The following is a 15253-nucleotide window of genomic DNA, read 5'->3' as shown; positions in this document are numbered from 1 at the left end:
TAATAAGAGCAGAAGTGTTCACATCTCTTGAAAACCTACTGTGGGTCAGCCACTTCATACATCTTATTTTACTTAATCCTCACACTAATTCTGACATGTAGGTTTCACTGGTCTCATATTTTAGATGAAAAAATTGAGGTTTGGAAAAGCGATGTGATCCTTTCAAGGTTACATGTCTAGTAACCCAGATCTATACAATCTAAAAGCCTCTGTTTCTTGAAGTGGGGATTATATACAAGGCAACATGCCTGGATCACAAGAGGTCTCATGGTTAAACACAGCACATCCTCTAAAGTATTGAATTTATTCAATGGTAAATAATTTTAAACACTGTTTTGTTTGTTTGTTTGTTTGTTTGTTTTTGAGACGGAGTTTCGCTCTTGTTACCCAGGTTGGAGTGCAATGGCGCGACCTCAGCTCACAGTAACCTCCGCCTCCTGGGTTCAGGCAATTCTCCTGCCTCAGCCTCCTGAGTAGCTGGGATTACAGGCATGCGCCACCACATCCAGCTAATTTTTTTGTATTTTTAGTAGAGACGGGGTTTCACCATGTTGACCAAGATGGTCTCGATCTCTTGACCTTGTGATCCACCCGCCTCGGCCTCCCAAAGTGCTGGGATTATAGGCCTGAGCCACCGCGCCCGGCCAACACTGTTTTTTTTTTTTTTTTAATTGAAGTACACATGAATGCATTGTGGGAGAATACAAACTTGCATAAAATTTAAAGAAAAAAATGTAAAATTTTGAGAAACTCATACTGATGGAAAGCTACGTCTTCTGGCTTTGCTCTCAGACCCCCAGGGTTCTCTCCAGAGTCCTCTGCCATGAGGAAGATCCTGGCAGAAAGATTTAAAGGCATGGCCGTAGGCCCTCAGTTTCAGCCCAAACAGGTCTCAGGAGTGGCACCCCCAAGTGGAGGAGAGGGAAAGAGCCAAGAGTAGTCACTACATGTTGCGGCGAGGCTCTGTTTCAATGCCCGTCACTGGAGGAACATAAACTATATAAGTCCCTGGGCTGCCAGGCTCCTTCCCACCTAACTCATGCTCTCATAAGGTTTCCAAAGTTTTCCAGTGGGGAGAGGAGACTCCGTCACCAAGTAAATCAGCCAGAGGCAGGTCTAGCCCCCCCTTAATCCCGGCCCTATGCTACTTTTTATCACTAGCCCTCCCATTGCCAGACCTTACTTCCCCTAAGTCCTTGCTATCTTTTTCATTAAAACACCCTGAATCATCTCTGAGGTGGCTGCAATCACCAGGGACCCGATCCTGAGGTAGCTAGGCTAGTCTATACTCAGCCCAAGGCTTGGAGTGCCTCCAGAGAAGTCAGTCACTGAATTCCAAACAGGATGAAAGGAAGGACGCCAGTCAGGCCCTTGGTCAAGCTGAGCTGGGCACGTCATGGCCTCACATCCCGATATCTTTGAAGTTAATAGGATAGCCAAGAAAATTACCAAATAAAGCAAAGAAGGGCACAGCCTCATGGGACTATGGAAAGGAGACCCTGATCAAGATGAAACAGAAGGAAAGCTCTTGAAGTGGCCCCACACCTACAAGCATGCTGCTGCCAGTCCACGCCATGCCCAGTTCCCCAAACACACCTGCTCGCTGGCCCCGCTGACTCACTGACCCTTGCCACTCCCTTTCACCGGGGCCTCTGCCCTGCTCACTGCATGGCTAATTCCTACTCACTGCTTGTGCGTGGCCTCAGCTTTGATGCCACTTCTCCCAGGAACATTTCCCTGATTCTCCGCAGTCTGGGAACTTGCTGTTTACTTCCTAGGAACGCCCCACATTTCCCCCATCCAGATGCTTACCAGATGCATGATAATTGCCTATATATTTGTGAGCTCACAAGAGCATGAATCCCCAGAGACAATGCCAGGGACATAGTAGGTACTCCCATTGTCTTCTGAATGAATGAAAATTAAAGACATCCTTTAATTCCCTGAGGAGGCACGTTAGACCACAGGGATACCCTTTCTTGGCAATTCATCTAGCCTCAGAAACCCAGAGCAACAAAGGGCTGCTTTTGAGAGAGCTGAGAAGTGGGGAGGAGCTCACGCAAACAACTAAGCACCTACTACCTGCATGAGGACACAGGGACAGAACAGAAAAGGTCTTTTCATTGCAGAAAGTCAGTCTAATGAGGGAGACTATTAGGCTCACAATAGCAAGGACAGATTGCTTCAGTACAAAGCTGGAATGGGGACAAATGTGAAAACCAAACTGGCTGAGTGATGCCTTTGCTTACATACTAATCTTACTGCTCAGAACGTCACATGAGACAAAGATTTCAGAAGAAAATATTCATGAGAACTTTGGCAGCTATATTTGTAAGGTAATTGACAGTCAACAAAATTCATATATATCATTTTAATTTATCTTACTCATGTATCAAATATTTGAGGGTGCTTATTTATACTACACTTAACATCTAGTGTTAGGAAGGCTGGGAGAATTAAAAAGTGACTGTCTTCAAGGAGCTTGGAGTCAAGTGGAAGAGATACAGGCAACCTTAATTCAAGGCAGAGAGATGAAAACCAGGTAAGTCAAGGTTGTTTTGGTTGTAAAAGACTCACTCTGGCTTAACTAAAACAGGAAATGTTCTTCTCACATGATTTAAGTGTTACCAGAAAGGGGTCTCTGGTTCAAATGTCTCTGACAAAAATACCCAGGAGTATCTTTAAAGCCCAGCTTTAGCTTTGTCCAGCAGCTTGAATAATGTCCACCAGCCACTTCTCTAATCTCTTGACTTTGCCTTGGCTGGGCCGACATCACTCTCAGGCCCCACATGGCAGCCACTCACAGCTTCAGGCCCACAGTTTCCGACGCCGAAATTGACCTGAAAATAGGGCTTCTCTTCTACAGCTTTTAACAAAAGACCAAGGCCTAATTACCCTTGGCCTGGGTGATGATCATGAGCCAACCAATGAGCCATGGGAATAGAATTAGAGGACTGTAACACTAGGCCATGTCTCCCCACCTTGCCCAGCTCCAAAGCTGCTATGGGGTCAGGCCCACCCAAACTGCATGAGCTGTGTAGTAAAGTGTCATAAAAACAGTCTGGTAACTGGTCAGGTGAAGTGGCTCATGCCCATAATCCCAGTGCTTTGGGAGGCCAAGGCAGGAGGATCTCTTAAGCCCAAGAGTTTGAGACTAGCCTGGGTAACACAGCAAGACCCTGTCTCTACAAAATAAACTTTTTAAATTAGTCAAGTGTGGTGGCAGGCACCTGTAGTCCCAGTTATTCAGGAAGTGGAGGTGGGAGGATCGCTTGAACCCAGTTTGAGGTTACAATGAGTTATAATCAGGCCACTGCACTCCCGCCTGGGAGACAGAGCTGTTAGGTTGGTGCAAAAGTAATTGCAGGTTTTGCAAATATTTTTAATTGCCAAAACTGCAATTACTTTTGCAGCAACCAAATAGAACTTGTCTCAAAAGAAAAAAAATCAACCTGATAAAATGCTTGACGCTTAGTCCTCACACCAGCTTTGTGTTTCCACCCATTTTACAAGTGAGGAAATGATGCCAGTAAGAGCAAATGCAGGACTAGAGCCTGGTCTTCTCTCTCAGTCCTATGCTCCTCCCATCAGTGCTTTCCCGATAATAATTATTAGCACTTAATTATAATAGCAATTAATTATTAATAGGGGAAAGGCTTAGGGCACTGCTGGAATCTGGAGTGGGACAATTCTTCCTTGTGTGGGACTGTCCCAAGCATTACAAACATTTCACTACATTCATGGCTCTAATACCAGTGACACTTGCTTCCCAGCATTGTGACAACTAAAATGTTCGCAGATACTTTCAAAGGTCCCCTGAGGGAGGTAGCACCTCCCCCATTTGAGAAAAACTGCATGTTACCACAAGTGAACCTTGTTATCAAGAGGTTCATTCTTCTTGGAGTTTAAACGCAAGCTCTAACCTCTGGCTTTAAAGATAGTCTGAGCTTTTGATTGAACATACCTTAGACATCATCTGGCCGAAGCCCTTGGGCCAGTAGTTCTGGCCTGGAGGAGAAGGGGTAAGCAAGGGTGAAAGGGAAGAAGATGGGCTGGGAATGCATCCCTGAGAGATGAGTATGAAAGGTTGCAGGTGGGAGGTTTCAGCTTCCCATTAATACTTCTCTTATTCAGAAGTGAAATCACAGAATTAATGCATTTTTTATAGTCATTTTTATAGGATTCAAACTGTGTCTTAGGGAAGAGGGTATTTGTCCTCCTTTACTTGAGTAAGATGAGAAATTACAGAATCGTGGGGAAGTAGAATGTTCACTTCTGGACAATACTCACCAAGAGACATGTTGCCAAACTGACCTGCAGACAGGGTAGGTGGGAATGTAAAACCAGGTCAGCACATGAAGAACATTCCATGGAACAGGCAGATTTATGCCCGGCAAAATACTCAAAGTGAGACAAGAAATTCACCTCGTAAGATACTGAAGACTGTCACCTAGGAGTAGACTTGGAATTACCCGACATATCCCAAATGGTCAAAACCAGTTCCAATAGGACCTGAAAACAGCTGGACCATGAGAGATATCTAGTGATAGAATGAGCCATCTGGGAAGATAGTGACTTCCCCACTGCTGGAGGCATCCAAGCACACACTGAGATGTTGAAGTGGGTTTAAGTTTAGTCTCTCAAACATTCTGACACAACACAAAATGGATGAAGTTTAAATGTTCCACACATTGCTAACAGACTATGTCAAAGGCATGTGAACCAGAGCAACTCCATCTTGAATAGGAGCTGGGTAAAATGAGGCTGAAACCTACTGGGCTGCATTCCCAGATGATTAAGGCATTGTAAGCCACAGGATGAGATAGGAGGCCAGCACAAAATACACGTCATGAAGACTGCTGATAAAACAGGTTGCAGTAAAGGAGCCAGCCAAAATTCACCCAAACCAAGATGGTGACGAGAGGGCAATGAGAGTGACTTCTGATCATCCTCACTGCTACACTCCCACCAGTGCCATGACAGTTTACAAATGCCATGGCAACATCAGGAAGTTACCCTATATGGTCTGAAAAGGGGAGGCGCAAATAATCCACCCCTTGTTTAGCATATCATCAAGAAATAACCATAAAAATGGGCAACCAGCAGCCCTCTTGGCTGCTCTATGGAGTAGCCATTCTTTTACTCCTTTACTTTCTTAACAAACTTGCTTTCACTTTATTCTCTGGACTTGCCCTGAATTATTTCTTGGGAAAAATCCAAGAACTCTCTGTTGGGGTCTGAATCTGGACCCTTTTCCTGTAACAACCACATAAAGATAATTAGTTGCAAACTATGTTCAATATCCATTAGAGAAACTATAAGGCAAGACCTCTTCTGGCTGCACTCAAAAAACCTGTCAGAACACGCACGTGGGGGACATTATTGCAGGGTAATTTTGAATCTGCCATAATCAACAAAGAAAAAATTGAAATCTCTAACAAACTTTCATACTTTATTGATAATGCAGTGCTTTTACCAAAACAAGTAGTTACCTGGTTAAGAACTGCTAGCCTAAGGGGTATGCTAGATGACCACTAGGCTTTGTCCAACCAGAAGTGGAGTCTATAGAACTCTATGGGCCACAGTGCCTAGAACATGCTCAGTAATCAACCCCCGAAATTCCAGCTGCGTGCCATTTACCTTTGTGCTTCTGACTATCCCATGGACAATCAGAGGTCCACAGACAACCAAAGGTTAAAATAAGATGGACCTTACATGTCACACACTGCCTGGGGGAGTGCTTGCAAGTTTCACAAAGCAATTGGAACCTCTCTATGTCACTCCCTCGTCTGAAGTACCCGCGGAGACAGCTCTCTTTATAAAGGGTCATTTCTATCCCGCAGCTGAGCTCTGGGACAGAAATGATGTTTGGCATTACCAGCTTCTAGCAACGAAGCCATTTTAAATCAGAAATGCTGTGGGAGTGTGGGATGCCAGATTGGGTTTTAGAGAGGCTGGAAAGCTCCAATCTTGCCTGGCAAGGCTGTCAGACGGATCTCACCAACTCTGGTCTTCGCAGCCTCTGGAGCTGAGCTAGCTGCTCACTGCACATTTTCATGACCATCAAGTCCCTGTGAATGGAAATGTTCTATTTCATACTGTAGGGTTTGGTGTGAATTCCAGATCACAGCTTAGGTTAAATTACAAAACATGGCTGTTTCTGTGGAACACCAGAGGCACTGGAGATTATTTGGGTGAATGTACAGAAAGCTGAGGAAGAGTAGGATTTGGTCTTTGTCAAAAGGTCTAGAGTGGATGTGCATTATTCTTTATCTTATAAAGAAATCAATGCATATTTTACTGCCATAACACCCCTTCCTTCATATCACCAAGCTCATTCTTCCGCTATTCAGAATAAAGGAATGTTGTTGCTGCTTAGCTGCAAGGGTTCATGGCAGCAAACATTCTTCGGGAGAGATTTATAACTTTCTGGATGGTGCTGCCCCCGTCTCGTTGCTATGGTTAGAGTACATGCTGCTTCTCTCTTCTAACCTTCTCCTGCAGCACCGTGGCTATCACTCATTTGTGCTATTCATGCTCCTGCAAATTAAAGCAGAGGTGTTGCCCTCCTCTCATGGTGCTTCCTGTAAAACTGAGCAAAATGAATATTCATCCTTATGCATTCAAAAAATATTTACTGACCACTGATATGTGCTTGTCTGGTATCTCAAGTTGATTTTGTTTATCTGAGATCATCTAGTTTACAGATGGATTAGCTTTCCCTTGTATTATTTGTCAAATATTCTAAATAAATAATACAAAGGCAAAAACTCTATAAAAATTATAAAAATGAAAGTGTCATATCTCAGGATTCTATAGTCAACCTTTTTTTCTTTCTCTTCTCACTCCACACTTCTCCCTGGAGTATAAAATACCCTTTTAAGATTATAATTTGCACCTAAAGTCTCTATCATCTGTCCATATATGACTGCTGAATTTCATACCTGTATGTCCAACTACTAACCAGTCGTCTTCAGAAGTCTGGCAAGAAATCAGATTCCTGACATTCCCAAATGAGAATTCACCATCTGACAAAGCTCCTACCCCGCTTCTCCTTCCCTCTCCTCCACCCCTTCCTCTCCCAACACACCCGCTCCCTCCCTGGGCTCCAGGTTTTAGCTGGTGGCACCGCCCATCAGAAACACTGCTGTTTCATTGGACTCCTTTTCCTTCACCCTCCACATTAAATCAGAGAACAAATCCCACTTATTGAACCTCCCAAAGAGTCCTCACAACTCTTTTTCCCTTCTTTCCCACGGCCACCACAGAGGCCTCCGTGCCTCTCACTTGGACTATTTCCCTGATTGGTATTCTCGCCTGCAGTTTAACAGCCTCCAACCAGAAGTGGAGGTTCTCTCTGTGGGATCTAAAACACGAATCTGATGGTGTCACCACCACCCTACAAAAATGCTTCTAGTTTTTCTCATCATCTGTGAAATGAAATCCAGTGTCCTTAGAAGGTTCAGATCCTCCCACTCCCCGTGCGTCGAATCTGCACTGTAGGCTTACCCAACCTTAGTAATCAGTAGCAGCCTATTTCTTGCTGCCATATCTTTGCCTTTGTTTCCACTGCCTGAAATCTTTCCCTGCTTCATCCGATAACTTTTTATAATTCAAATGATTCTTATTTGTGCTTCAAAACTCACTCACAGTCAGCCTCCTCCTGGAAGCCTTTTCTAACTCACCTGACCCTTCTTGTTTCTGCATCTTATATGCCAATTTTCTATTGTTCTATTTTGTTTTGGTTTGTTGTTTTATTTTGTTTTGCTTTGTTTTTATATAAGACAGGGTCCTGCTCTGTTACCAAGGCTGGAGTGCATTGGCACAATCTCAGCCTCAGCTTCCTGGGGCTCAAGCAATCCTCCCACCTTGGCCTCCCTAGTAGCTGGGACTGCAGGCACATACCACTACATCTGGCTAATTTTATTTTTTGTAGAGACAAGGTCTCACTATATTGTCCACGGTGCTCAAACTCCTGGGAGCAATCGTCCAGGATTATAGACGTGTGCCACCACTCCCAGCCTGCTATTATCCTTATACCCAAATTGTCACTGGGGATCCCCTATTACACCATGGGCTTCCTGAGGGCAAGGATTGGTTTATTTCTCTGCTGCCTCTGTTCTAGGTACTGTGCCTGGCACATGGTACAAGCAAATGAATCTTTGTAGGTATAAATAGATGCTCCCACTAGACTCCAAAGTGTGCGTGTGTTGGAGGGGGGTGGTGGGAGAGAGAAAGAGAGAGAAAAGGAGAGGAGAGGAGGAAGGGAGAGGGATTTAAAAAAAAAAAACACCAACAATTTTCTAGTTCTTTAAAAATGGAGGATTAGATTCACCTCTGAGGGTGCGTTGTTTCTTGTGTCTAGAAAACTTTAATGACCCTTTATGCAAACATGAGGCTATCATGCTCAATTACAACTCAAAGTTTTTAGAGGCAATGAGGAGCTCAACTGCTCTGCATGGAATGCAAAGGTAGTCTTTACTGATGCTACAGAGGCATCCGCAGGATTATTATACTATGGGGAGGCTGGCGGTAGACTGAGATGAAGGAAATGGAGTGCTCCCCTGGGAATTGGTGGAGTGGGGCTCTGGACCTCTGATCGGCGGTGGGAACTTGTAAAAGCACTCCTATTGTAGGGAAGCAAATAAGCCCCTGCAAGGCCTCAGGCTGGTTTTGAGGGGAGCCAGGACCAGGAGGGGTTCCCTGTGGAAGAGCATGACCAGAGGACCAGAGAAAAGACACATGTGGAAGTATCCAATTTTATGGCACCCTGACTCCCTGTGTCATTCCTCCTGTTACCCCATTCTTCAGTAAAGCTTTTTTAAATGTAACAGCCCCATCTTAGTTGAGATTTGGGGAATTAATAGAGCAACCAGTGTCCACTGTCACTGAATCAACACAAAGACCACCAAGATAGTCTCACATTGAGTCAGAGTTTATCATGCACCAGGCAAAGGTGAATCAAGTTTCTTCTTCTTCATTTTTTTTTTTTTTTTTTTTTGCTGTTTAAATGATTTATTTTATTTTTAAAATCATTTATTTCTTTAAATTTATTTTTTAAGTTCTAGGATGTACGTGCAGGACGTGGAGGTTTGTTGCATAGGTAAATGTGTGCCATGGTGGTTGGCTGCACCTGTCAACCCATCACCTACATATTAAGCCCCGCATGCATTAGCTATTTATACTAGACAATCGAGTTTCTTAAGAAAGTCAGTAAATGTTCCCCAAACTGAAAGAGAAAAGGGTAGATACAGTATGGAGAAGGAGAAGTTTTTCCCAGGCTTCTGAGTGGTTCAAAATGGATCACAAAATCTCTCTTGAGTTTGGTTATTTTTCTGGTTTTGAATCATTGAGATGCAGGTGTGGTTCTCAAACAGGCCCAGAATGGGCTGCATAAGGCTCTAGAGATCTCAGTGTCATGCACTGGGCAAATGTGAATGGGCATGCCGGAGGCTTGGTAAAATTGTTTTAACATTATGGTTGGGATAAAACAGTACCCAGGTCACATAACAGTCTGAGTTTTAACACAGATAGGAAGTTACTACAGTTAGAGGCCTGATGTCAGGCCAAGAGGACAAGCAATGACCTGGGTGAATTTTGAAATATATAAGCATTCCTGAGAGAGTCCCAGGGCACCCTGGAGAGGCTATCTTTGTAGAAAACTAGTGGCTCAGATGATGGATATTTAAAGGACACCTGAGCCCAGAACATGTAAGGCTGTTGGGGTTATATAAGTATCATCATCCCCAAAATGAAATCACCTTTCAACTTTGTAATTCTCTACAATGAGGAATACTGACTCTTACTTTTGTTTCAGTTAAACTCACGGAAAGCATCCCGTCAGAGTCAGAAGGGCGAAATTAAATCTATTCTGCATGGACAATAGCACTCCGAGTTATACACCAAAACACACAGATGATGGTTTTGTCTATTTAAGCAATATAAGGCTCCTACTATTTTTTTTTTTAGAAATTGTTATCATTTCCTTTTTATGAAAAATTTCCACTGAGGTATTGTTCCTTTTTTTCCAACACAGTTGAAATTGCATATGGTAGGGAAGTTTTTAATTAGTCCATTCTGAGCAGGAACAGTGTGTGCTCACTGCAGTAGGAGCCTAATAAATGACTTCATAATCTCAATTGGAGGCTTTATGTCCACAAATACTCATTAGTTTGCACCAGCAGCCGCAGCTTCCCATGTAAGGTCTTAGAACCATGCTGCAGTGGGTTTAGATTAAGTTGCTTGGAGCAGAACTTCTGGAGCAGCGAAAACAAACAGGCCATACAGATCTCAGCTGCAGGGTCTGGGAATAAAACAACTTAGAAACTCCATGCCAGCCCCTTCTGACCATTCCACACTTTCCTGCTTATAAAGCTCTTCTTCTACCCCCTAAAAAGCTTTTCAATTTTCAAATCATTCCAGTGACCCCTTTTTTTGGTAAAGACGGGTTTCTCCATGTTGGTCAGGCTGGTCTCAAACTCCTGACCTCAGGTGATCCACCCTTCTTGGCCTCCCAAAATGCTGGCTTTACAGGTGTGAGCCACTGCACCCTGCCAACCCCTGTTTTTGAAGTGTGGAGAAATCAAATGCTTGGGAAATATTTGTTGCAGACTAGTGAGAAAAATGTTTATACTGTCCTATTTAGAAAGATAAATAGAGATAGAGTTGGATGGATAGATGGATGGATGGATCAATGAATCACTGGATGGATGGATGCAAACATACAGACATTTAAAATGAGAGGGTAAAAATGTTATTAGCCCAGCTGGTGAAGTAATTCCTCTCAGAGGGAACATGGTATGTGGATATGTTGGTAAGTCACACAGATTAGGTAAGGGGTAAGACCCCAAAAATGCATGGTCTTATGATAAAATATAGTATCTAAACTGCTAGGGAGAGACAGTTTTGCTGATCTCAAAGTCCTGTTAGTGGCATGCCTTGGCGGTTTGCATCACTGCAAAGGTAGAACTATTCTGCAAAATAAAGGAATGAGAATTTGGCACTAGGAATGGAGGACACAGGGAGAGAGGTATGAATCAATAAAGTGAGATTTTGTACACAAGAAAAGAGAGATGGAAAAATTTATACCTTAGCAGAGTAGTTGAGCTGAGATGTCTAAGATGATTTTGAAGCTATTTGCTATAGGATGTACATAAGTAAACTCCTCCTTCCACCTGCCCTAGAAAACTGTTTCCCAGAAGCAGACCCCAAGCCCAGTATTCACATACAGGGGATTTATTAAGGAAGATCAGTAAAGGAGTGAGGAAAACAACACAGAGAAGAATAAAAGGTCAAACAAAAGTTTGGTCACCTGCAAGACCTTCAGTTTGATCCTATCTGGGATGTCAGGCGTGTGAGTTACACCTTAGAGTTGTCCCAACCAGAGGAAAAAGAGTTGGGCTTTCATACACTCACACTGCCATTGGCCAAGGATGAGGAGGGGAGGGGAATAAATTCCTAAGCACTTCTGGCTCTCTTTTACAGAGAAAAGGGGCTCCAGTAGCCTGAGGGCAGCCCTCTGAAGAAGAGTTGCAGATGCTGAGTGTGGGAAGCTACGGGGCAGGGGCAGAGCAAGATGGTAAAAGTGGAGCTGAGATCTGACACAGCATTGATTCTGTCACTGTGAAACCCTCTAATAGAGTGCACATGTACTCATCAGTGCTTCTGTATGAGTCAGTTCTTCATGGTAATCAAAAAGAAACCGACACATGCATCCAGGTCACATCCACATGGAGTAAAAGCAGAGCCTGTGCTTCTGGGTGCAGAGAATGGAGAACACCTGTTATCTGGGTCCATGTACTTTTGGAACAAACCTCACTCACAACTACATTCAAATACACTATGTAAACTAGCAAGGCTATATATATGTATAGTACACTATGTATACTAGCAAGGCTATACTGCTGATGCTGCATTGAAATGGAATTTCTGTTATCAAAACTCAATTTCTATATGGGAGGCACATGTATTCACATCTCTGTTCACTTCTGTTGGTAAAACGCCCATGCTCCTCACTGCACCTAACACAATTGAGTATTCCAGGCCCCCACAATCCAGCTCCATTTCTTGCTCCAGCTTTTTCTCAGACAGACTCCTGCCATGTGCTGCTCCTTATCCACATCCCATGTCCTTCATGGTAGCCACCAACTAAACAACATGCACCACACTCTGAGCTAATATGGGTTATGAGTGTCACTGAATCCTAACAATAACTCCATGTCTTAGATGCTATTTTATTTCACAGTTAAGAAAACTGCAGTCTGATGAGGTAAAGTCCAAATTCTCTAAGTGAGTAAGAGGTGGAGCTGGCATTTGGAGTTAATGCTTTCAGCTGCTATGCTGCTCTGCCTCCGTGGACATGGTCCCCTCCTTCCAAAGCTCCTTTCCCATGTCATAATGTCAATTCCCTAACATCTTCCAAGGCCTGTTCAAATGCCATATTCTCCACAAAGCCTTTAAATCATGCAGAGTTCTTGGAGGAAAGGGATATAAATCTAATGTATGAAAAAGAAAATGTATTAGTTTCAGTGGTTGGAGAGAATACTGGGGTGGCCTACATGTTCTGAGGGATGGCTGCAGGAACCCAGGGATTAATGCAGCTAGAATGCTCTCTCTGCCTCTTTCATTTCATATCATCTCCCCCAGCCCAACAGACTCAGAAGTATGAGACACTCTCCCCCTTCTCTCTCATCGTTCATTTATCCCAGGAAGGACTCTGATGAGCCCTGTTTGGGTCATGTGTTTATCCCTGCCCTTACCACAGAGGCCAAGGGAAGAGTATTATGATTAGCCAGGCCAAGGAGGGTGGATTGTTACATGAGAAAGCGGGTGGGAGGAAAATATTCCAAGCAGTTCACAGCACTTGCTCCCACAGTTCAATACATTGGCCATGAAGACCCAGATAGAATCACTCTGTTCCAGTTTCTGTGCCATAAAGCAACTATCTATTATGCTTATAGATTCTGTGGTTCAGGAATGTGGATGGGACACAGCGGGGATGGCTTGTCCCTGCTCCATAGTATCTGGGGCCAGAGACAAAAGACTCTAGGCCGAGGCTGGATTCATCTGAAGGTTCACTCTCCATGCCAGGCAGTCGATGCTGGCTATTAGCTTGGGGTCTCAGTTCCTTTCCACATGGGTCTCTCCATGTGGTCTCTCTGTAGGAGGTGGTTTGGGCTTTCTCACAGCAAGGTGGCTGGGTTCCAAGGCTAAATATCGTGAGAGAGTGAGAGAGAAAAAGAGAGAATGTGCACCAAGTGGGAACTGTATTGCCTATTTTAACCTAGCTTCACCAGTTCTGCTGCATTTATTTGGTTGGAGCTTCCCAAGCCTTGCCCAGGTTCAAGGGGAGGGGAAATAGATTCTACTCCTTAATGAAGAATGACAAAGTTCTACAGAAATTTTGCTATAGACATTTTCAGAAAATACAGACTGCCACACATTTTTTTCTTATGAATTCTTTTGTGTATGTTTTTCATATCTTCCCTAAATTACTGTGAGTGCTGTGAGATAGGCATCTTTGTTTTTCTATGCAGTGCCTTGAGCAAGACCTTACACACAATCAATCTTCAAAGTATGTTGATTGGCAAAATGACTCTGACAGCAGCATCTCAATTTTTCTACCAACTATTTTTTTTTTTTTTTGAGACGGAGTCTCGCTCTGTTGCCAGGCTGGAGTGCAGTGGTGCAATCTCTGCTCACTGCAACCTCTGTCTCCTGGGTTCAAGCAATTCTCCTGCCTCGGCGTCCCAAGCAGCTGGGACTACAGGCACACGCCACCACGTCCAGCTAATTTTTGTACTTTTAGTACAGACGGGGTTTCTCCATGTTGGCTAGGAAGATCTTGATCTCTTGACCTCATGATCTACCCATTTCAACCTCCCAAAGTGCTGGGATTATAGACATGAGCCACTCCATCCGGCCTCTACCAACTATTAATAGCTGTGTGACTATAAGAAAAATTACATAACATTTCTGAGACTGTTTATAAACTGAGAGACCTTAAGTTTGTGATTTCTAAATATTCTGATTTAGCAGCAAATGACAAATTACTTTTTTCAAAGTACACCTAACATAGAACCTCAGTATGTAAAACAGACTTTTTAAAAAGGAACAACAGGATTGATGCTCCAAGATGGCCGAATAGACATAACTCCGGCACACAACACCCAGCGAGAGAGATGCAGAAATCCAGAGATCTCCTAGCTCCCACCAAGGTACCAGGGGCATTTCAATGGGTCTGGTCCTACAGCGAGCAAAGCCCAGGCAAGTCAGAGCAAGGTGGGGAGGGGTGCTGCTTCACCCAGAAAGTGCATCTGACCAGCGAGTCGAGTTGGAGGCTCCCCCTCTGGCACTCCGGTCTGGATACAGCGTTTCCCCCAAAGCCTCAGCAATACACAGAACAGGGGATCTTTGCCAGTCAAGCACCGGGAATTACAAGCACGGAGTTGAATAATAATCCAGGACGGTGTCCCAAATTGGCACACAGACCTAAACAGATGCATAAGCCCAAAAGCCAGCCAGGAGAGGGAGCTGTAAGCAGGAGAGAAGACGGACAGAGCAGCTTTGCAGGACCCTACCTCATGACCAGAGAGAGAGGAAACTGAAAGCAGGAGATGGCTGGAGATGGCTGGGTGCGGCTGGGCGGGTACCTACCCTCCCCCACAAACCCCAGGGGGCTGAAGCTCTGACTCTAGCGGGTTGCGCAGCCAGTGTCACAGTCTGAGCTGAACCCTGAATGATCCAGCCCAGTGGAGGAAGGGCACAACCCACCATTAGAGGAGTGGGACTGGGCTACATGTTTTAACAAAAAACACAGGAAGCCTATGTAGCAACAGGACAGCGTTCTTGACCACCCAGCAGTGCCTACAGGTCAGCGGAAGAGGTGGGCCTAATCTCCCAGCATAAACAAAAAAGACACAGGAAGCTTCCCTAGTAACCTGAAGCAGTCCGTAGAAACTCAGTAGCACCTCGACAGGCAGACAAGCAACCCCATCAAACAGATCCCTGACACCACAGCCAGGAAAATCCACGAAGATGGGAAAAAAAACAGTGCAAAAAAGACAACACCATGAAAGATCAGAACACCTGTTCTCCTTCAAGGGATCACAACTCCTTAACAACATGGGAACACAACATGACTGAGAAAGAGTGTGACAAATTGACAGAAACAGGCTTCAGAAGGTGGATAATAACAAACTTTTCTGAGCTAAAGGAACACATTCTAATTCAATGCAAAGAAACCAAAAACCTT

The 15253-nt window shown here is 44.2% G+C and overlaps 1 long non-coding RNA gene across 1 annotated transcript in view; it reads right to left on the bottom strand.

Moving 5' to 3' along the window:
• The window catches only part of LOC105718778 (uncharacterized), a 160398-nt gene that overhangs the window by 109797 nt on the left and 35348 nt on the right, over positions 1-15253 (bottom strand). The window lies entirely within an intron of this gene.

This window comes from Aotus nancymaae, unplaced genomic scaffold (assembly GCF_030222135.1).
Source record: "Aotus nancymaae isolate 86718 unplaced genomic scaffold, 86718_ANA_hifiasm-v0.15.2.pri h1tg000003l, whole genome shotgun sequence".
NCBI classification, from domain to species: Eukaryota; Metazoa; Chordata; class Mammalia; order Primates; family Aotidae; genus Aotus; species Aotus nancymaae.
This window is presented reverse-complemented; position numbering and strand designations above follow the sequence as displayed.